The sequence below is a fragment of the Marmota marmota genome, unplaced genomic scaffold (genome assembly GCF_001458135.2).
Source record: "Marmota marmota marmota unplaced genomic scaffold, marMar, whole genome shotgun sequence".
Lineage (NCBI taxonomy): Eukaryota > Metazoa > Chordata > Mammalia > Rodentia > Sciuridae > Marmota > Marmota marmota.
The window spans coordinates 55,827,548-55,850,245 of NW_025999968.1; the positions used below are offsets into that span (position 1 = coordinate 55,827,548).

Consider the following 22,698-nt stretch of genomic DNA (forward strand, 5'->3'; position numbering starts at 1 on the left):
TCTTAGAATTTTTTAAAACTGATTCAGATAATAGAACACCTGTTAGATGAACAGAATTGCAGAAGGTTCACAAATAGTAATTTATTGATCTGGAAAATTGAGCCAATAGATTATTTAAGATTATGACACCTAAAGGGAAAAAATTGAAGACCTTTTATTTAAAAAAAAAAAAAAAAGCACAACTACCAATATCCATCTAACAAAAATTCTAGACAAGAGAAAAATTTCGACATGGAAAAGAACAAATAATTAGAAAACAATAGAAAATTTTCTAGGACCAAAGTAAAATATGACTTTTAAAAGCCTATCACTTGAAAAAGATCTGCCCTCTGTTGTAAAATTGGGAAGTTCACAGATCAAGAGAAAATCCTAACTGCTGCATGAAAGGACAGACAGACTACTAAAATAATAAATAAAAAATCTAGCCAGCGTCAAATTTCTTCTTGACAATACTTGATGCTAAGGGACAATAGAGTAATACCTTAAATCTTCTGAGAAGGAAATACTTGAATGGAGAATCTGAATCCTGTCCAAATTAGCACTCAAAAGGAAAAACAAATTAAGGCATTTTCAGATGTTGAAAGATTCTGAATGCTAAACCTTCCCCCATAGACCTTCTCCAATAGATTTAATCAAGCACAAAGAGAAAAAATTCAAAAAGGCGCACATGAGAGACCCAGGAATCAAAAGTATACAGAGAAACCAATAGAATATAATGTGGAAATATATTTAAAGTCTTTTTAAACAACATTCTGCAACTTAAATCCCAGAAGATCTCCACATGGGAGATGTTAGGATTGGAAGTATAATGGAAATGAAGCGAAAACATGGTAAGCTTCTGGTGTTGTTTGGGGCATGAAGTCAAAATGCCTGATTATAAATAGTAACTAACCACCTAACAATGAGGAAAAAAATGTTCTAGATATGTAATTTTAAATAAATGGAAAGAACACTACATAAAAATGAATTTGACCATCTCAACAATATCATGTTTAATAGTAAAAGATTAGACAGTTAAGGTTAGGAACAAGATAACCACACTGGCTATCACAATTATCATCTACCACTGTTCTATACATTCTATCTAAAAAGACAGAAAAGAGAAATAAATAAGAAATATAAATGAAAACAATAAAGTTTCCAATTTCTCTACTTATGATTTTAAAAATAATAAGTTCAGATACAAAATCAACAGCTTTCTGACAAGTAATAGCAAACTGAATACCTCTCATATTATATTCTAATACTTAAGTTTTATTTTCTATTATTTAGTTCTTTTATCTATATGGTATAATCCTTAAGATATAAAGTAGGATTCTAATATTTTTGGATTATAATTAATCATAAATAGATAATAATAGACCTTGGAATAAATCTAATGAAAAACGTGTGTGAACTAATTTTAAAAAAATAATAACACACACACACACACACACACACACACACACACACACACATACATGAATGGTTTTATTCCCTGGATACATATTGAAATCACTAAAAAACTAATTAAACCAAAGTCTCCCAGGGGAGTCCATGCCATTAATATGTATAACTGGGATTAAAACTCTATTATAAAATGTAATCCTGTTGTTTTTAACAATGCAAATATAGCCTTTTGGGTGGGAAATTACAAATCATAGATTATCAGTTCTTCCAAAATTATTCTATAAATTCAATGCAATATGAATCAATACCCAACAAAAATTTTTTAAAAATTTTGGTAGATTTTATTGAGAATACATATTCATTCATTTATTGTTTACCCATAGGACCAATTCCAAGGACTTTAAATGGTAGTTTTGTCATTTTAATTTTTTCCTTTTTTACTGATTTTATTATTTTTTAAATACACCACAACAGTGGAATGCATTACAATTGTTATTACACATATATAGCACAATTTTTCGTATCTCTATATATAAAGTATGTTCAAGCCAATTTATGCCATTATACATGTACTTTAGTTTTTTGTTATTGTTTTGGTGGGGGTTTTTTTCACTACAATTCTTATTACACATATATACCACAACTTTTCATATCTCTGTATATAAGGTATGTTGATACCCAATTCAAGTCTTCATTCATGTTCTTTGTATAATAATGACCATCAGATTCCACCATCCTTGCTAATCCGGGGCCCGCACTTTCCCTCCCACCCCTCTTCCCTATCTAGAATTAATCTAATTCTCCCATGCTCTCCCTCCCTACCCCACTATAAGTCATCCCCCCTTATATCAGAGAAAACATTTGGCATTTATTTTTGGGGGGGATTGGCTAACTTCACTTAGAATTATCTTCTCCAGCACCATCCATTTACCTGCAAATGCCATGATTTTGTTCTTTCTTAATGCTGAGTAAAATTCCATTGTGTATATATGCCACATTTTTTTATCCATTCATCCACTGAAGGACATCTAGGTTGGCTCCACAGTTTAGCTATTGTGAATTGAAGCATGTTTTGATACTCAATGGGAGTTCTCTTTAATTTTAAAAATATTTGACTGTTTGACATATTCTCTCTCCCTGATGTAGAGGGACACAGCCACACCAATAAAATTTTTTATGGAGCCAGAAAGTTAACTGGTTGGTTAAAGCTATCTAGGTTGGTTCCACAGTTTAGCTATTGTGAATTATGTTCACAATAGGGAGAGAAAATATGTCAAACAGTCAAATATTTTTTAAAAAATTAAAGTGAACTCCCATTGAGTATCAAGACACGCTTCAAATCTGCATTAATGAAAATAGTATACTGTTAGAACAGAACAGACAAGTCAACAAAAGTAAACAGTTTACAAACATATTTCATTTGTGTAGAGCTTCCATTCATTGGGAAAAGGATATAGATCATATCATTAAACAAATAGTATTCAAATAATTACATGTTTATTAAGAGAAACTAAGTTATACTTCCCTCCCTCATAGCATACTCTAAGACAAATACTGGATAGATTAAAGAACTAAACATTTAAAAATATAAACATTAGGAGGAAATCCAGAAAGTCTATAATCTATGGATGAGATGTTCCTAACCAAGTCAAAACCAGCAAAAACTGAGAAATATATTCTCATGAAAATTTAATCCCTCTGATGGATTCAAACTAAAAAGTTTCCTTTCAGCAAAAGATACAATCTGTGAGGTAAATAGAGAGTCTATATCTTAGGAGAAAATCTCTACCCCTCACACATCAGATAGAGCACTAATCTCTAGGGTATATAAAGAACTCAAAAAGCTAAACACCAAAAAAAAAAAAAAAAAAACACACACACCCAAAAAAAAAAAAAATAACCCAATCAATAAATGGGACAAGGACCTGAAGAAACACTTCTCAGAAGATGATATACAATCAACCAACCAATATATGAAAAAGTGATCATCATCGCTAGCAATTAGAGAAATGCAAATCAAAAGTACTCAAAGATTCCATCTCACTCCAGTCAGAATGGCAGCTATCAAGAATACAAACAATAGTAAGTTTTGGCGAGGATGTGGGGGGAAAGGTACACTCATACACTGCTGGTGGAACTGCAAATTGATGCAGCCAATATGGAAAACAGTATGGAGATTCTTTGGAAAATTGGGAATGGAACCACCATTTGACCCAGCTATCTCACTCTTTGGTCTATACCCAAAGTACTTAAAAACAGCATACTACAGGGACACAGCCACATCAATGTTTATAGCAGCACAATTCACAATAGCTAAACTGTGGAACCAACCTAGATGCCCTTCAGTAGATGAATGGATTTTAAAAATGTGGCATTTATACAAAATGGAATATTACTTAGCAATAAAAGAGAATAAAATCATGGCGTTTGCAGGTAAATGGATGGAGTTGGAGGAGATAATGCTAAGTGAAGTTAGCCAATCCCAAAAAACCAAATGCCAAATGTTTTCTCTGATATAAGAAGGCTGATTCATAGTGGGGTAGGGAGTGGGAGCATGGGAGGAATAGATGAACTCTAGATAGGGCAGAGGGGTAGAAGGGGAAGAGAGAGGATATGGGGTTAGAAATGATGGTGGTATGTGATGGTCATCATTATCCAAAGTACAAGTATGAAGACACAAATTGGTGTGAATATGCTTTGTATACAACCAGAAATATGAAAAATTGTGCTCTATATGTGTAATATGAATTGTAATGCATTCTGTTGTCATATATAAATTTTAAAAAATAAAAAAATGTAATCTCTCCATTAAAAAATAAAAATTCTCCTAAGCAAAATCAAAATGTAAACAACAAGCTTGGAGAAAGTCTTACAGTGGTTAACCAGAGTAATATATAGAATATTTAAAGAACTTGTCCAAATCCATTTAAAAAATAAATTTTAGAGAAAAAAAAAGATAGCAGGGAAAGATGTTTACCAGGAATTCTCAAATACATGGGGCAGGGTGGTGGGGAACCAAAAGTAAATGAATGAACTAATAAAACTGGAAAGTACTAATTAAAATAAGAACACTATTTTTCCACCAAAATGGCAAAAACTGAGACTGATAAAAAGCTGTGTTCATAGGTATGGGGGCTGTTGGCCCTCTTATGAGTTTTTGGTAAAGTTCAAATTAGTAAAGTTATTTTTTTAATTAGAGTAGGAAAGACTTTTTCTTTTTTTAATTCATTTATTTATTTGATCTAATTAGTTATACATGAGAGCAGAATGCATTTTGATTCATAGTACACAAGTGGAGCACAATTTTTCATTTCTCTGGTTGTACATGAAGTAGAGTCACAAAATTGTGTCCTCATACATGTACTAGGGTAATGATGTCCATCTCATTCTACCATCTTTCCTATCCCCAGACCCCCTCCCTTCCCTTGGCCCTATCCAAAGTTCCTTCATTCCTTCCATGCCCCTCCCCCATTATGGATCAGTATCCACGTATCAGAGAAAATATTTGACCTTTGGTTTGGGGGATTGGCTTATTTCACTTAGCATGATATTCTCCAGCTCCATCCATTTACCTGCAAATACCATGATTTTATTCTCTTTTAATGCTGAGTAATATGCCATTGTGTATACACACCACAGTTTCTTTATCCATTCATCTACTGAAGGGCATCTAGTTTGGTTCCATAGTTTAGCTATTGTGAATTTAGCTGCTGTAAACATTGATGTGGCTGCATCACCGTAGAATGCTGTTTTTAAGTCATTTGGGTATGGACCGAGGAGAGGTCATATGGTGGTTCCATTCCAAGTTTTCTAATGAATCTCCATACTGCTTTCCAGATTGGTTGCACCAATTTGCAGTCCCACCAGCAATGTAAGAGTGTGCCTTTTTCCCCACATCCTTGCCATCACTTATTGTTGCTAATTTCCATTCTTGATAATTTCCATTCTGAGTGAGATGAAATCTTAAAGAGTAGTTTTGATTTCCATTTATCTAATTACTAGAAATGTTGAACATTTTTTCATATATTTGTTGATCAATTATAGATCTTCTTCTACGAAGTGTTCAGTTCCTTAGTGTATTTATTGATTAGGTTATTTGGGGGTTATTTGTTTTTGTTTGTTTGTTTATTTGTGTTTTTTTGGTGTTAAGTTTTTGGAGTTCCATATACATCCTGAATATTAGTGCTCTATCTGATGAACATGTGGTAAAATATTTGTCCCATTCTGTAGGCTCTCTCTTCACCTCATTGTTTGTTTCTTTTGCTAAGAAGAAACTTTTTAGTGTGAATCCATCCCCATTTATTGATCCTTGATCAATAAATGCACCTTAGGAGTCTTGTTAAGGAAGTCAGGGTCTATTCCAACACAATGAAGATTTGTGCCTACTTTTTCTTCTATTAAGTGCAGGGTCTCTGGTCTAATTCCTAGGTCCTTGATCCACTTTTGAGTTTTGTGCATGGTGAGAGATAGGGGCTTTAATTTCATTTTGCTGCAAATGGATTTCCAGTTTTCGCAGTACCATTTTTTGAAGAGGCTATCATTTCTCCAACATATGTTTTCCGCGCCTTTGTCTAATGAGATAACAGTATTTATGTGGGTTTGTCTCTATGTCTTCTACTCTGTACCACTGGTCTACAAGTCTATTTTGGTGCCAATACCATGCCATTTTTCTTACTATTGCTCTCTAATAGAGTTTAAGGTCTGTTATTGTGATGACTCCTGCATTACTTTTCTTGCTAAGGATTGCTTTGGCTATTCTGGGTCTCTTATTTTTCCTGATAAATTTCATGATTGCTTTTTCTGTTTCTATAAGGAATATCATTGGGATTTTGATTGGAATTGCATTAAATCTGTATAACACTTTTGGTAGTATAGTCATTTTGACAATATTAATTCTGCTTATCCAAGAACAAGGGAAATCTTTCCATCTTCTAAGGTCTTCTTTAACTTCTTTCTTTAACATTCTATAGTTCTCATTGTAGAGGTCTTTCATCTCTTTTTGTTAGGTTAATTCCCAAGCATTTTTTTAGGCTATTGTAAATGGGATAGTTTTCCTAATTTCTCTTTCAGAGGATTTTGTCACTAATGTACAGAAATGCATTTGATTTATGCATGTTGATTTTATACCCTGCTTCTTTGCTGGATTCATTTATTAGTTCTGGAAGGATTCTGGTGGAATTCTTTGGATTCTCTAAGTATATAATCATGTCATCAGCAAATAGTGATATTTTGAGTTCTTCTTTTCCTATTTGAATCCCTTTAATTTCATTGTCTGTCTAATTGCTCTGGCTAGAGTTTCAAAGACTATGTTAAATAGAAGTAGTGAAAGAGGGCATACCTGTCTTGTTCCAGTTTTTAGAGGGAATGCTTTCAATTTTTCTCCATTTAGAATGATGTCAGCCTTGGGCTTAGCATAGATAGCTTTTACAATGTTGAGATATGTTCCTATTATCCCTAATTTTCTAGTGTTTTGAACATGAAGTGGTACTGTATTTTGTCAAATGCTTTTTCTGCAACTATCGAGATGATCATATGATTCTTATCTTTAAGACAATTGATGTGATGAATTACATTTACTGATTTACATATGTTGAACCAATCTTGCATCCCTGGGATGAACCCCACTTGATTTTGTTGCACTATCTTTTTAACATGTTTTTATATGTGATTTGCCAGAATTTTATTAAGAATTTTTGCATCTATGTTCATTTGAGATACTAGTCTGAAGTTTTCATTCCTTGATGGGTTTTTTTCTGGTTTTAGAATCAGAGTGATACCGACTTCATAGAATGAGTCTGGAAGTTTTCCCTCTTTTTCTATTTCATAGAATAATTTGAGGAGTATTAGTATTAGTTCTTTGAAGGTCTTGTAGAATTCAACTGTGTATCCATCTAGTCCTGGGCTTTTCTTGGTTGGTAGGCTTTTGATTGTGTCTTCTTTCATTGCTTGAAATTGATCTGTTTAATTTGTGTATATCATCCTGATTCAGTTTGGGTAGATCATATGTTTCTAGAAATTTATCAATGTCTTTGGTATTTTCTATTTTATTGGAGTATAAAATTTCAAAATGGTTTCTCATTATCTTCTGTATTTCAGTAGTGTCCATCATGATATTTCCTTATTCATAATGGATTTTAATAATGCAAGTTTTCTCTCTTTTTCTCTTTGTTAGTATGGCTAAGGAGCACAGCCAATCTAGTAGGTTCTGGCCAGGGGCAAAGGCAGATAAGAAAAATAAAGACTCATGGACCTGGATTTTGAAGATAACAGCTGGGGTCAGGTCTAGCACTGCCCTCTAACAGAGAAACATGTCTAAAGAATTATGCCAGCAATCTTTATTTATATATGTCTCATTATCAGATTAAAGACTATGCAGGCATTATTCTTTATATTCATGAAAGTAACGGAGTTAGCAACATTATGCAGCATATTTCACAGTTACATTCTACATCTGCAATGTATTATGTTAGGAGCTTTCTGTAACTCTCAAGAAAGTCCAGTTACTGCTATGTAGGCAGGTTCAGAAGCAGTGGAACTTGGTGAAACATTGCTGTTGTCTAACAAGAAAGTTCCTCTATTCCCAGGAGCTGTATGCCTGAGATAAAGGTCAAGGTTGATAAGACTTTAGAACAGAGCCTCCTCATGGAGGGCATTACCACAGCAGCTAGGCATCCTGCACCTTTGCACAGAAACATTCCCAGGAACAAGGCATGCCACAGCCATGAGGTCATTAGAGACCCCAATCTCAGACACTGCTTTCCCATTCACTGTCACCACTTTCAACAGGATTTATCAATTTTATTAATTTTTTTCAAAGAACCAACTTTTCATTTTGTCAGTTTTTTCAGTTGTTTCTTTTATTTCAATTTCATTGATTTCAGCTCTAATTTTAGTTATTTCCTTATTATAATTCTACTACTTTTTTGGTGTTGATTTGTTCTTTTTCTATGGCTTTGAGATGTACTGTTAAGTCATTTATTCATCCACTTTTTCTTCTTTTAAGGAATGAACTCCATGCCATGAACTTTCCTTTTAGTATTGCCTTCATAGTGACCCAGAGATTTGATATGTTGTATCAGTGTTCTCATTCACCTCTAAGAATTTTTTAATCTCTTTGATGTCTTTTGCAACCCATTGTTCATTCAATAGCATATTATTTAGTCTCCAGGTATTGGAGCAGCTTCTATTTTTTATTTTATCATTGATTTTTAATTTCATTCCATTATGATCTGATAGAATGCAGGGTAGTATCTCTACTTTTTTATTTGCTAAGACTTGCTTTGTGGCATAATACATGGTCTATTTAGAGAAGGATCCATGTACTGCTGAGAAGAAAGTGTATTCATTCATTGATGAAAGAAATATCCCATATCTGTTAAGTCTAAATTATTGATTGAATTATAGAGTTCTATAGTTTCTTTGTTTAGTTTTTGTTTGGAAGATCTATCCAATGGTGAAAGAGATGTGTTAAAGTCATCCAGTGTAATTGCCTTGTGGTTTATTTGATTCTTGAAATTGAGAAGGGTTTGTTTGATGTACGTAGATACTCCATTGTTTGGGGCATATATAGTTATGATTGTTATGTCTTGTTGATGTATGATTCCCTTAAGCAGTATGAAATGTCCTTCTTTAACCCTTCTGACTAACTTTGGTTTGAAGTCCACTTTGTCTGATATGAAGATGGAAATCCCTGCTTGTTTATGCAGTCCATATGAGTGGTATGTTTTTTCCCAACTTTCACCTTCAGTCTGTGGATGTCTTTTCCCATGATATGAGTCCCTTGAAGAAAGACTATTATTGGGTCTTTTTTTTTCAATCAAATCTGCCTGTCTATGTCTTTTGATTGATGAGTTTAGGCCACTAACATTCAGGGTTATTATTGAGACATGGTTTGTATTCCCTGTCATTTTGGTTTATTTTCACTTATTTGGTTTTTAACATGACTTGGTTTCTCCTTTGATTGGCTTTTCCTTTAGTGTAGTTCCTCCCTTTGCTAATTTTCATTTTTGTTTTTCATTTCCTACTAGAATATTTTGCTGAGAATGTTCAGTAGTGCAGGCTTTCCAATTGTAAATTCTTTTAACTTTTGTTTATTATGAAATAATCATGATTATTATTATTATTTCATCATCAAATCTAAAGCTTAATTTTGCTGGATATAAGATTCTTGGTAAACATCCACTTTCTTTCAGAGCTTGGCACATATTGTTCCAGAACCTACTAACATTGAGGGTCTAGGTTGAGAAATCTGCAGAGATCCTAATTAGTTTCCCCCATATGTTATCTGATTCCTTTCTCTTATGGCTTTTAAAATTCTCTTCTTACTCTATATTCTAGGCATTTTCATTATAATGTGCCTTGGTGTACATCTGTTGTGACTTTGTACATTTGGTGTCCTGTAAACCTCTTGCATTTGATTTTCCATTTCATGTTTCAGGTTTGAAAAATTTTCTGATATCATTCCATTGAAGAGATTGTGCATTCCTTTGGTTTGAATTTCTGTGCCTTCCTATATCCCAATAATTCTTAGATTTGATCTTCTCATGTTATCCCATAATTCTTGGAGGTTCTGCTCATGGTTTCTTACCATCTTCATTGTGTGGTCAACTTTTTTTTAAGGTTATATATTTTGTCTTCATTGTCTTGAGGTTCTGTCTTCCAAGTGATCTAGTCTGTTGGTGATGTGTTCTACTGAGTTTTTAACTTGGTTTATTGTTTTCTTTATTTCAAGGATTTCTGGGTTTTGTTTTCAGAATCTCTACCTCCTTACTGAAATAATCTTTTGCTTCTTGTATTTGCTTATATAGCTCTTCATCAAAATGATCTTTTGTTGCCTTCTTTGCTCTTATATCATCCTTTAATTTGCAGAAGTTTTTAATTTTGTACATCTTGAACTCCTTCTCTGATATTTCTTCTGCTGTGCTGGCCACAGATTCTAATAATGTAGTATCTTGGTTTGTTTGGGGCACTGTCTTCCCTTTTTTTTTTTTTAAATATTGTTCTTGTGTTTCCCCTCTCGCAATGCAGATCTGAGGTATTACAGTTTTTACCCTATAGACTTATAGTGTCCCTGCATGATTCCAATATCTCTCCTTTAAAGGGGAGATCAATATTAACAGATCCCAATGCAAACAATATGCAGCCTTAAACCAAATAGCTCTTTTTAAATATATATATATTTAGTTGCAGTTGGACATAATACCTTACCTTTATTTTATTTATCTATTTTAATGTGGTGCTGAGGATCAAACGCAAAACCTCACACGTGCTAGGTGAATGCTCTACTGCTGAGCCACAACCCTACCCCCCCAAATAGCTCTTAAGATGTTTACAATTTTGATGCACAGGAATGGTGAGTTTAATTATTATCTATAATATAATCAGTAGGTTTGCAAAAGGGTCTACAGTTTCTAATGGTGGGCAAAGAGAGAATGGGGGGATATAGGATGAGATGTTAAGGAGGTAGGAGATGAGGATATAGCATCATTAGATCTTAGGAAGCAGGAAAGAGGAATCAAAAGAGAAAGAGACTCTGAGAAGAGAGGTAAGTTGAAACAAAATATACAGAGAGAGAGAGTACAAAAAAAACAAATAAACAAATTATTAAGAGAAAGAAAAAATGTAAAAAAAAAGATAAGAGAATATACACACAACTGTAATATACTATTCAGACATCCCAGTCCTTAGTAGCCTAATGCATGAAAAGTACTTGGTTTCACAAATGTTGGAAATGTGAGGGTGGGAAAAGAGAGAGAGAAAAAAATCTTGAAGGAAAATTAAAGGAATATTTCTGTTGGAATTCAGTATCTTTCCTGCTTCCCTTCTCATCTGGTAGATGGGGTTGTCTGTTGTTTGCTGGTATCTCCACCCTCAGGATGGTAAAGGTTATTAGGGTAGAAGGGGTGGTCTTGGAGGTGAAAATCCTGGAGGTGGGATATAGCATTTGCTGGTCCCATTGGAAGACTGCACCCCAAGGATCTCCTTTGGGGCTCTGCTTCTGTGATGTGGGAGCCTGGTCTTATCCCCTTATATTGCCTGTCGACCCCACAATTACTGGTCTCTAATTTAGTCTCTAAGCTGTATCTCACTCATCCCCTCCCTTTCTAATTCCCAATCAGGAATCTCTCTCTCCGAAGGTCCTGTGAGCTGCACTCTGGGGGCTTGCACACTTGTCACAGAGAGCTCTTTTGTATCAGACAGATCAGGACCAGCTTTTCGGGCTACTGACTGGCCATGTAGCTGCAAGCACTGTGCCAGGTCAGTGTCCCAAGATGGGAGTTACCCCAACTTAAAGATGGTGGTAGCAGTAGCAAGATTAACCCAAGATGGCAACAAAGGTGTCCAAAGATGGAGGTGGCTGCTTTCAGAGATAGGACATCAGGGCGGGCCAGACATTGGTGTTGGGTGACATGTTCGGAGATGCAGCTCTATGGAATGCAGTGCTGCATTGGGCAGCTGTCTCCAGACCCTGTCCGGTGTTCCCAGATGCACGCCACCACATGGAGGTATGGCAGTGGTTGAAGTATCCCAAGATGGAGGTGACCAGGGGAGCCCACGCTGGTAGATGAGGGTCCACACAGGCACGGCCACCAGGGGTCCTATGCTGGCACAGCTGTCGGAGGTCCTTTAATAATTCACAGAGAAACAGTGCTCCCATTGCTTGAATTCCAGGTCACAGGGCAACAAGAAATGCAGCCTCCCTCTAGCCCATCATCTTGAATCTCCCTAGTAAAGCTTTTCGGGAAATATATTTTCAAAAACACACACATAACTTTTGACCAACAATTCCTAAAGAAATACTCACATATATGTGCTGTATATAATAAGACACCTGACATAATAGCATGTGCAACAGCAAAAAGTTATAAACATTTAATAAGAAAATAATTTAATAACTTACGGACATCAATTTAAAATACTATCAATGTACACATAGTAGACAAAGGTGAATCACAGAATATACATGGTGCACTATCTTTTTATTAAATCTATCTTTTTTATGTACAATCTATATCTTCAGGTTCATCTGTTGTTGTGTCCCCTCACTTTGGCTCTGACAGGACATATACAACAGCTTTGGCACACATTACACTGAACTGTAATTTATTTGCTTTCGTTTCAGTCTCTTCCTCTAAGATATCACTTATGAAATAAAACTATAAAAAATTAAAAACTATAAAATAAAACTGTTTTCTCTTCTCTCCACAGAAAGTGGATAAGGTACTCTATAGATATCTGTTAAATGGCTGCATGGCTCTCTTGTCCTTGGCCCTGTCCTATTCAACCTTTTAAAGGTTTAAACAAATGATACATTGCCTAGTTTGAATTCCATTATTGCCATTTACTACTTGTATGACCTTGTGTCTATTACTTAAAGAGCCTTAGTTCTCTCCTCAGAAGACAATGCCTGTGTCATGGAGTCATTTGGAAGATTCAATAATAAAATACATGAAAAGTTACTAGCACAGTGCCTGGTGCTATTTCCCATGGCTTCAAAACAAACCACTCCAAACTAAGTGTCTTCAAACAATAATGAAGTACTATGTATATGAATCTGGTTTTGAGCAGGGCTCATCAGGAATAGCTCATCTCTCCTACTGGTATAAATTAAGACTGAAGGATCATCATGTCCAAAGCAAGTTGCTCTGGCTACTGAAATATGAGAACCTCTCCACAGGGCAGCTTGGGCTTCCTGTCAATGTGGTGGCTGAAGTCCAAGAATAGCCTCTCAAGAGATAGGAAGTAGAAGCTGTCAGTTCCTTAAGGCCAACACCTGGAATTATAGCACAGAGACACTTCACCACATTCTCTTAGTCAAACAGTTCCAGAACCCAAATCCAATCTTCCTCTGGACACAAATCATTGTACACATGTGAAATATACTCATCTCTCCCAAGATCCCCAAAAGTTTCATTCCTCTAAATCATGTCCAAGTGGAAATGAAGTTCCCTGCATGTGGCTCTTTGAGCACAACAAATTGAAGACTATGAACTAAGGAGAAAAGTTATACACACACACAAACACACACACACCATAGTAGATAACCACAGGATAACTACAGTAGACAGTCTTATGCCAACGGGGAAAAACAGGAGGCACCCAGACAGCACTGATCCAAATTTTGCAATCCAACTACATGGATGTTGCAAGTTTCTTTCGAAAGCCCAATTTGTGCCAGTGCTCTTGGTTATGTCCTCTGGTGTCTTAGTTCTTCCCCCAGAGTATCCTTCCTTTTCTATAAGAATACTGAGCTGGAGATTTTGTGGACTCTCCCATAGAGATTAGGACTCTTTCTCTGTTTTGACCCAATCTGATGGTATTTCCAGTCAATAAAGTGCTCACAGTCAATAAGTAGAGGCAACTGTGGTTACTCTTATTAATAACATGGATAAAGATATAAAGGTGCCTTACCAAACAGTTAATACTTATTGTATTAGTTTGCTTCCTATCACTGTGACAAAGTACTTGAGCTAATCAATTAAACAAGAGAAAAGACTTATTTTGGATGAAGGTTTCAGAAGCTTCAGTCCATGGTAGCTCAGCTCCAGTACTTTTGGGCCTGTGGTAAGGCAGAACATCATGCTGACCTCATTGTGGCCAGAAAGTGAAAGAAATAGGAAGAGACTGAGGTCTCAATATTCCCTCAAGGACATGCCCCCATTGACCTAACTTCCTCCAACTAATCTGCTCTTCTTAAGGGTTCTGTAGCCTCCCACTCATGCCACAGACTGGGGACCAAATCTTTAACACATGGGCCTCTGGGAACATTCCAGATCCAAACTATAGCACTTACCCATACTTTTGAAGGACATAATTAAATAGGTTAAACTCCATAAGATGAAATTTAGGAAGGGTAAATGTAAGTCCTACCTTTGGATGTTATAATTACAGGCTGGGGAACCTTTAGCTGGTATGTTTATCTCCCTGAGATGATTAATCTGAATTGTCAACTTCATTGGATTAAGAGATGCCTAAGATTAAGATGCTTCTGGGTGTGCCAATAAGGATGTTTCTAAGAATGACTGGCATGCTGGACAGCAACCTGAGAGGGAGACCCACTCTAAGTGTGGGCAGTACAGTCCAATAGGTTGGGGACCTGGACAGAACAAAAAGTTGGAATAAAAAGTAGCAGACACAAACTTGATTCTTCTTGAGTGGGTGCTTCAATTGCTGCTGCATTACCCTGAGGACATAGACTCCAGCTCATTCACTCTTCCAAAGCAGACTCTTACCAACAATTCTCCAGGGAGTTGCTAGGCCTGTGGTCCCAGAGTAGGGTTGCATCATTAATCCCTCTTGGTCTGAGGCTCAAGCTTCTTGGACTGAGCAACTACTGGTTTCTCCAGTTCTCCAGCCTGCAGACGGTCACTGTGGGACTATCCAGCTTCTGGTCATGTAAGCCAATCTAATAAATCCCTTTTTATAATGATATATAGCTCCTGTTGGTTCTGTTCCTCTAAAAACCCTGACCAATACACTAACAAGCTATAAGCTTGTTAACGGGTGAAAATTGGGGGTATTTGGCTGACAGCAATCCCCAAATAAAACAAAAGCATAAAGAGACATACTATCAGAAGTGCCCTGACAAAGCTAATAATCAAGATGTGAAGGAATAAAATCCCATCACAGGAGAAAATAAGTGACTCCACCTGGAGAAGAAAAAAGCCTTAGAGAAGTGTTGGGGCAGGTTGTCAACTTCACGCAGTTGATAGGGTGTCAGGCAAAAGAGGAGATGGACTTACCTGCAGAGGACAGAACAAGAATGGATGGGTGGTGGTTCCAGGAGAGCTGCTTCTGTCAGAATCAAGCATTTCCTAATACCTATAGCCATTGCTCTCAACCTGAGTTATCCACTGGCATCACCTGAAGTTTAAATAACAATGATGCCAACACTCTCCCCAGGACAACTCTGCTACAGTCACTAACCATGGGCCCCAAGCAATACAGAGTTGTAAAATTCACCACATGATTATATTGTACCTCCATGACTGTGTGTATTGCACTGACCTCAAGCAAATATCAATGAATGAGCTAACTCACAAAAAACTGACCTGCACAATACCAAAAGTGTTCAAACAAGCGTCTGAGTGAAAATCCAGCCTCAGCAACTCAGGAGACCTTCTCTCTATATAAAATACCAAAAAGGACTAGGGATGTAGCTTTGTGGTTAAGCACTCCTGGGTTCAATCCCTGATACCAAAAAAAAAAAAAAAAGAATCTGAGGCACTGTCAGTATTTTCATAGAAATGTCTTGTATCAAGTAAGAGAGCAAATGGGCTTTAAGACCCAATTCCGGGACTTCAGATCAAGAGAAGAGAATGATTCAGTTCCACTGAACCACAGAAAAGGTCTGGGAGATTCCTAAGTGCTGAAATTCAGAGCTGAGCCCACATGTTCAGACGATAGGTCTTTTCCACTCCAGCCTCCTAGACAGGCAGCTGGATCCAGTCCTCGGAGAGAACTTCCTTGCCCAAGTGGATCATTTGAGTCAGGAATGTTTCAGAAAATTAGAATTTTAAGGTAGAGAGGGAAAAAAAAAGATCAATTAAACCCATGATGTATATTTTAATTTCAATTTCCATGACATCAATTCCACAAGGAATCTATCCTACCTCCAGTAACTGCTAGCCACTGAATTCCTAACCCAACTCAAGCTCTTTGGCTCATGCCAAAGGAGAATAATTTAATTCTCCTTTTTAGAATTGCACTCTATTCAAGTGTGTGCCACTAGCTAGTGTTTCCTACTACTTGCTATTGCTAAGTCAAAGTCCACATGAAGTATTTAGTTCTTATAAAAAAGAGCCTGGAGCATCAAACATCTGATTCTTTGCCCCTCTCTGATCTCTCTCCAATTCTATTTCTACACCTTCCTATTACAGAAGTGCCACAAATGTATTAAAACATCCCAGCTGTGTTTCCAGCAGCCCAGAACAACAACTAAAACGTATCAGCTCTCCTGGAACCACCACTCACCCATCCTTGTTCTGTCCTCTGCAGCTAAGTCAATCTCCTCTTTTATGGATCTCCTTCACACCAGTTATTGATCAAGATGGGTGATCAACTAAACCATGCTGATCTTACTCCTGAAAAAATCATCTTTCACGAACACAGCTCTTCCTTATTTCTTATAACTCACATCATGAGAGGAGACACAACTGCAGCTCCATGGCCATGAGCCAATGGTGAAAATCTATCACACATCAGATGAATACATTCTTATTCCATGTGAAATTGTGTTTCATGTTTTTCTATTTGCAGATATGAGTCTCCTTCACACCAGTTATTGATCAAGAGGGGTGATCAAAAAGAGAGATTTTCTTGACTGAATACATAGACTAAAGAGGGATTAAACTGTTACAAATTATGGCACCATTTCCTGAAGGCCAAGTGCACATCATAGAGCTCTCCCACTTCAGTCAAGAAACTGTTTAGTTCATCAATGCCTTATTTGTGAAAGCAAATACTTAGCCTTACAAAACATCTATTCAACACCAATGACTCAGAATTCTGGGACTTTCCTGCTCATCTGGGAATCATGTTTATGATACAAATGCCTACTTAATAAAAGCCTGCCTTCAAAACGTCAAAGACCTTTATGATCTTAAAGAAAGAAAGGGAGAGCTGCACTGGCCACTTCTCTTTGTTCCTTCTTTGCTATGTAAATGACATTTGTGAGGTTTGCTAGTACTTGAAATTAGCCAGAATATTTATGAAACAGTGAAACTATTCTGTATGATTCTATACGGGTGGGTACACATCATTATACATTTGTCCAAACCCACAGAACATTCAACACTAAGAGTGAAGATGTAAACTGTGGACTTGGGGAGTTAGTGAGGCATCAGTGAAAGCTTACCAATTGCAAGAAATAGCACCCACACTTATTTTGTGCCACAGAACCACACCATCATGTCTCCTTGTGTTTCCTGTCTCATACCCAACCCCAACCCCACCCCCAACTAGAAGGGAAATGTCAACAATGGGGGAAGCTATGTACTTAAAGAGGAAGGGAATGTACAGAAAAATCTCTCCACTTTCCACTCAATTTTCCTGTGTATATTAAAACTGCTTTTAAAAATGAATGATCAATCCTGTTGGAACTGGCCCTCTGCAGTTCACAAGCTCTTAAAGAATTTGAAAGGAAAGCATGGGTACAAGATAGAGGTAGGCTCTGGATTCTTCCAGCAAAGGAAACAATCAAGAGCATGAAGAGAAAGCCCACAGAATGGGATGTAATCTTTACTACATGCACCTCAGATAGAGCACTAATCTCCAGGATATATAAAGAACTCAAAAAACTTAACACCAAAAAAGACAAAAAACCCAATCAATAAATGGGCAAAGGAACTGAACAGGCTCTTCACCAAAGAAGAAATACAAATGGTCAACAAATATATGAAAAAATGTTTAACATCTCTGGCAATTAGAGAAATGTACAGAACTACTTAAGATTTCATCTCATCCAGTCAGAATGGAAATTATCAAAAATACAAGCAACAATAAGTGTTGATGAGGATGTGGAGGAAGAGGTACACTCATACATTGCTGGTGGGACTGCAAATTGAAGCAACCACTCTGGAACGCAGTATGGAGATTCCTCAGAAAACCTGTAATGGAACTACCATTTGACTCAGGTATCTCACTCCTTGGTCTATACCCAAAGGACTTAAAATCAGCATACTACAGTGATGCAGCCATATCAATGTTTACAGCAGCTAAATTCACAATAGCTAAACTATGGAACCAAACTAGATGCCCTTCAATAGATGAATGGATAAAGAAAACATAGTATATATACACAATAGAATATTACTCAGCTTTAGAGAAACATGAAATTATGGAATTTGAAAGTAAATGGATAGAGTTGGAGAATATCATGCTAAGTGAAATAAGCCAATCCCCAAAACCAAAGGCCAAATGTTTTCTCTGATAAGTGGATGCTGATCCATGTTCAGCCAGAGGAGGAAGAAGTTATACTGCATTTGTGTACAATATATCAAAATGCATTCTAGTATCATGTATCACTAATTAGAACAAATTTTTTTTAAAACGACAAAAAAAAAGATAGAAGTAGGCTTTGGAAGCTAGAGGTTTTTAAGAGAGGTTGTTACTTCCTTGGACTATTCTCTGTACCTGATCATTTCTTTTCTTTTATTTTTTAAGCTACAGGTAGGCACAATATCTTTATTTTTTATTATTTTATTTTTATGTGGTGCTGAAGATCAAACTCAGTGCCTCACACATGCTAGGCAAGCGCTCTACCACTAAGCCATGGCCCCAGCCCTGTACCTGGTCATTTCTTTCCCCAGGTTTCTGCATGGTTGATTCCTCCCTCTCCTGAAAAATTCCATTTAAATATCACTTCCTCAGTGAAGCCACACTACCCTCCTCACCTTATCTGAAATAGCTCTCACACTTATTTTGTGCCACAGAACCACACTATCATGTCTCCTTGTGTTTCCTGTTTCATACCCAAGCCCAACCCCACCCACAACTAGAAACATCTTCCAGTGCTCTATCAATATTTACTGAGTGCCAATAAACTGCTATAAAGTAAGGTATTTGCCTAAATTAGACAGAACACTGCCCAGTTGATTGGCAGAGAAGAATCCACATACCACTATTTCATGGTACAACCAGTCCTCTCCTCACTGCTATTACCAGGAGGGAGGTCAAGGGATAGAGCGATGCAGGTTTTAAAAGCAGACATGGACTCATATGGACTGCGAGAATCAAAGGGGAGGAGATGGGGACAGGAAAGTCATTTGAGAGAGCAAAACTATTTAAAACAATGGACATCTAGAGTCACGGGCCCAGATGTATTATTATTTTTCTATGTGAAAACAAAGCATACTTACTTTTAAGAGTCTCAAAGAAAGATTCATCTCTGGCTTAAATACTGGTTGGCTCCTCCTGGTTAACCTAGCAGAACTGCACCTGAAAACCACAGAGGCTTTTAACCCAGGAAGCTGGTTAGGGCATACTAACAGTCAACAAATCAAAAATAAATAGATGACAAGCTTAGGATGTCGTTTGCTTTTTAAGGAAAATCTCCATCCAAAAGCGCATCTTTGAACACTTCAACCATATCAAAGACAGCCAAAAAGAACTTGGAGAAACCCAAATAGGAAAATTCCTAATGAAATCAGATGGATAGACATACAAGTATACATAAATAATCATAGTCCTATATATGGAATCTGTGTTATTAATACTGTAAATATATAATAATATTTATCATTTTTATAAATCATATATATGATTTTATATTTAGATACATAAGCACATACATGCACACACATATATACATGGATGTACACAGAGAGAATGTAGTCAAATGATTGCCCCATCCTAACCCCTCTCCTACATTCACACCCTTGCCCACCCTTGTCATGACAAGAATGCACTTTCTTACCCTTTGATTTGGGGCTCAACTACCTATCCTAGAACTTAAGTGGCCTTGCTTATTTACACTTGCCTCCTACACCGCTGCTGTCACCAGAAGAACATGCCATGACTAGACCCATGATCAAACTCCCAACTCCCATTGGAGGATGAGACATACCTTAAGCAGGACCACCCTAGCCATCTGCCACACCCACAGATGCATAAGAAACCACAATTAACTCTGGATTTCAGTCATACAGTTTTGAGGTCTTATTATGCAGCACTGTGTGGTGAAAGACAACTGATACATGAGGGGATGTAGTTCTCTCTGCATAAAGCCTGAAGGCACACAGCATGCATTTGTCTTTTTGGCATATCTTACCATATACCATATCAGCTTTCCACTCCTATAACTGACATTTTTGTTTTGAAATTACAGATGAGTACAGAGAATAGCTAATAAGTAGCATGTTACCAATATTTGTAATTGTTTATTATTATAACATCTGTAATATTTACTTATATTTTTATCAATGGGCAAAAAAACATAAGATTACCCATAAAGTTAAAATATGTTCTGAGGTCAGAAACCCCACTGCAACCTACCAGCAAAGTCCATAACTGTCATTTCTCCCTCCACACCTTCCCAACTTCTTGTCATGCTGTCATGGCATTGATCTGCTAGAAGGAGTTTGGCAGAGGCTGGAAAAGAGGTAAAGAGGGCACACAACAAGGAAGAAATCATTCAGAAGCTAAGAAACTGCACTGTCATTTGGTTAGGGATACCATGTCCTGAGATATTTATGAAGATGGCAAAAGGGATCAAACACCATCGGAAAATGGTCTTAAAACACAATGAGGCAATTTACAAGCTTTGGAGTCTCCTAACCAATTAGTGGAAAATTTCTTTGGCAGTTTCATGATTTGTTACACACACACACACACACACACAGAGAGAGAGAGAGAGAGAGAGAGAGAGAGAGAGAGAGCACTACACCTAGGCCTATTACATTTCACGGCTCTCAACTTTGTTAGCTAAGACTAACCAAGGCATACTCACAAGTCTCTTGCTGAGACGTTTGACTCACCTCTAATTTCCTTTCCTTACATCCTTCATCTTGCCACCTCCCCTTCCCACCCTTGACTGCTTACCACCAACCTACAAAAACAGTGTGCAGTGGCTACAACCACAATAGAGAAGCCAGAAGACTGGCACATTCCTTGTGGATTTATTTGGTTTGATGGATGCCTAAGACCACACACAGGGGAAAAAAGTTAACAAGTGCAAGGAAAAGGTTTCTTTGATCCTAAATCTGGAAACAAAGTATATTGAAACAAAGTAATGAAATCTAGAAATGGTAAATGAGAAACCACAGCTTGACTCTCAAAATTAAACATTATTATGAAGTTTTTGTATGTCCCCAATGGCACCTAAAAGTTCCATTTAAAAACAAACCAAAACTATGGCTGGAGTTGAAGAGGCTATTGGATCATTACGCCCTCAGCTTGGATGAGATCCACCAAACCTGTGGATCTGCTCTGCTCCTGGCTACTCCCTCACTCAGCAGCATTAACCCCTGTGAGCTTCACCATACACAACTCAGCCACTCACTACCTTGGCAGGCTCTGGGAGCTTCTAGCCAAGGTTCTGGGTTCTTTCAGTCAACATAACCAATTCCACATCCTTTTATTAATTACTAACCATTTCCCCTTGTAGTCAGCCCTGAAATCTCTGTTTGATCTGCCTGATGTGTCACCTAATATGTGCTTCTGAACACAACCCCTCTCATGGAGGACTGAGAACTGGCAAGCCTGGCAGACACATACACAAGCTGGAAAGACACTTCCTGTAGACACTAGGAAAGGGGAGTACTGCCAGGAAGTTGATGGCCATCATAAGGAACTCATTTTGTTCATTCACTTTATTTATTGATAGCCTGTTAGTATATGCTCAGGATCAAAATAGCAGTCGCTGTCATAAACACCTACATCTTGTCCAATTAGAAGGAACATAACTTACTTAGTTCAAGAAAAGACCATGCTTCTGAAACCAGAAAACTCCAATGAGCTGAATTAGATGCTTAACTGAGAAGACTTATGGATAGGTCTCCTTGAAGCTGCCATTAACCTTTTCCGAAGGTCCAAGGTTATGCTCCAAACCTGACCATAGTCAGAATGGCTGGAGTGATGAGATGCTTTTCTTGTATACAGGACATAGAACATAAGCAGATGCCCTTCAGACAGCCACTTTCTTCCTTAGACCACGCTTTTATAAACAGCCTTTCTGTGATTTCAAGTGGACATAACCACAAGCCAGACATATTGCCAAGGCCATACTGGTTCATTCCAAGGGTACAAGTCTATTATCTCCCTTCAGCTGATAGCAGATGCTTCCAGAGAAATCTGAAGCTAAGCACTATACTAAATCTAACAAAAATGACTGCATTTTTGCCATCTACCCCGAAGATCAAAAAAGAAAACAGCCAATTCTTGTCTCAAGTCGGCTGATTAGCATCCTGTCTTACATAAACTGAAATTGGTTGTGTGATTTAAAATGTTAAATAACAAATAATATGTCTGCATTGACTATTCATACCACTTCTGTTTAAGAAAAACGTGAACCTTTGTCGCACCATTTATAATGCAGGGAAGCTAAAGACTCTTCTATCTCCCTCTCAGCAGTGCTTGAATAGGACAGTGAGTAATGCCTGGCCCTCTGCAATAAAAACAATACCTCGTCAACTCTTGCTTCTGCTGAAATTGCCGTCTGGGACAAAGATCAAAGGGGCCTTTCCCCAGCAGATTACTCCCCTACCATCCCCTGACCTGTCAGTGTGGTCTCAGAGGCTCTCACTTGTCCGGCACTACTCAAGAATAAGCAACAGCCCACATCTTCCAGCTCTGTGATTGGGCTTGTAGTGA

The 22,698-nt window shown here is 37.2% G+C and overlaps 1 long non-coding RNA gene across 1 annotated transcript in view; it reads right to left on the minus strand.

Annotated features, from left to right (window-relative positions):
* The window catches only part of LOC125616952, a 68,250-nt gene that overhangs the window by 38,981 nt on the left and 6,571 nt on the right, over positions 1 to 22,698 (minus strand). Inside the window, exon 2 of the long non-coding RNA XR_007347756.1 lies at positions 20,383 to 20,478. This is a non-coding gene — a long non-coding RNA (uncharacterized LOC125616952). The remainder of the gene's footprint in view (positions 1 to 20,382; positions 20,479 to 22,698) is intronic.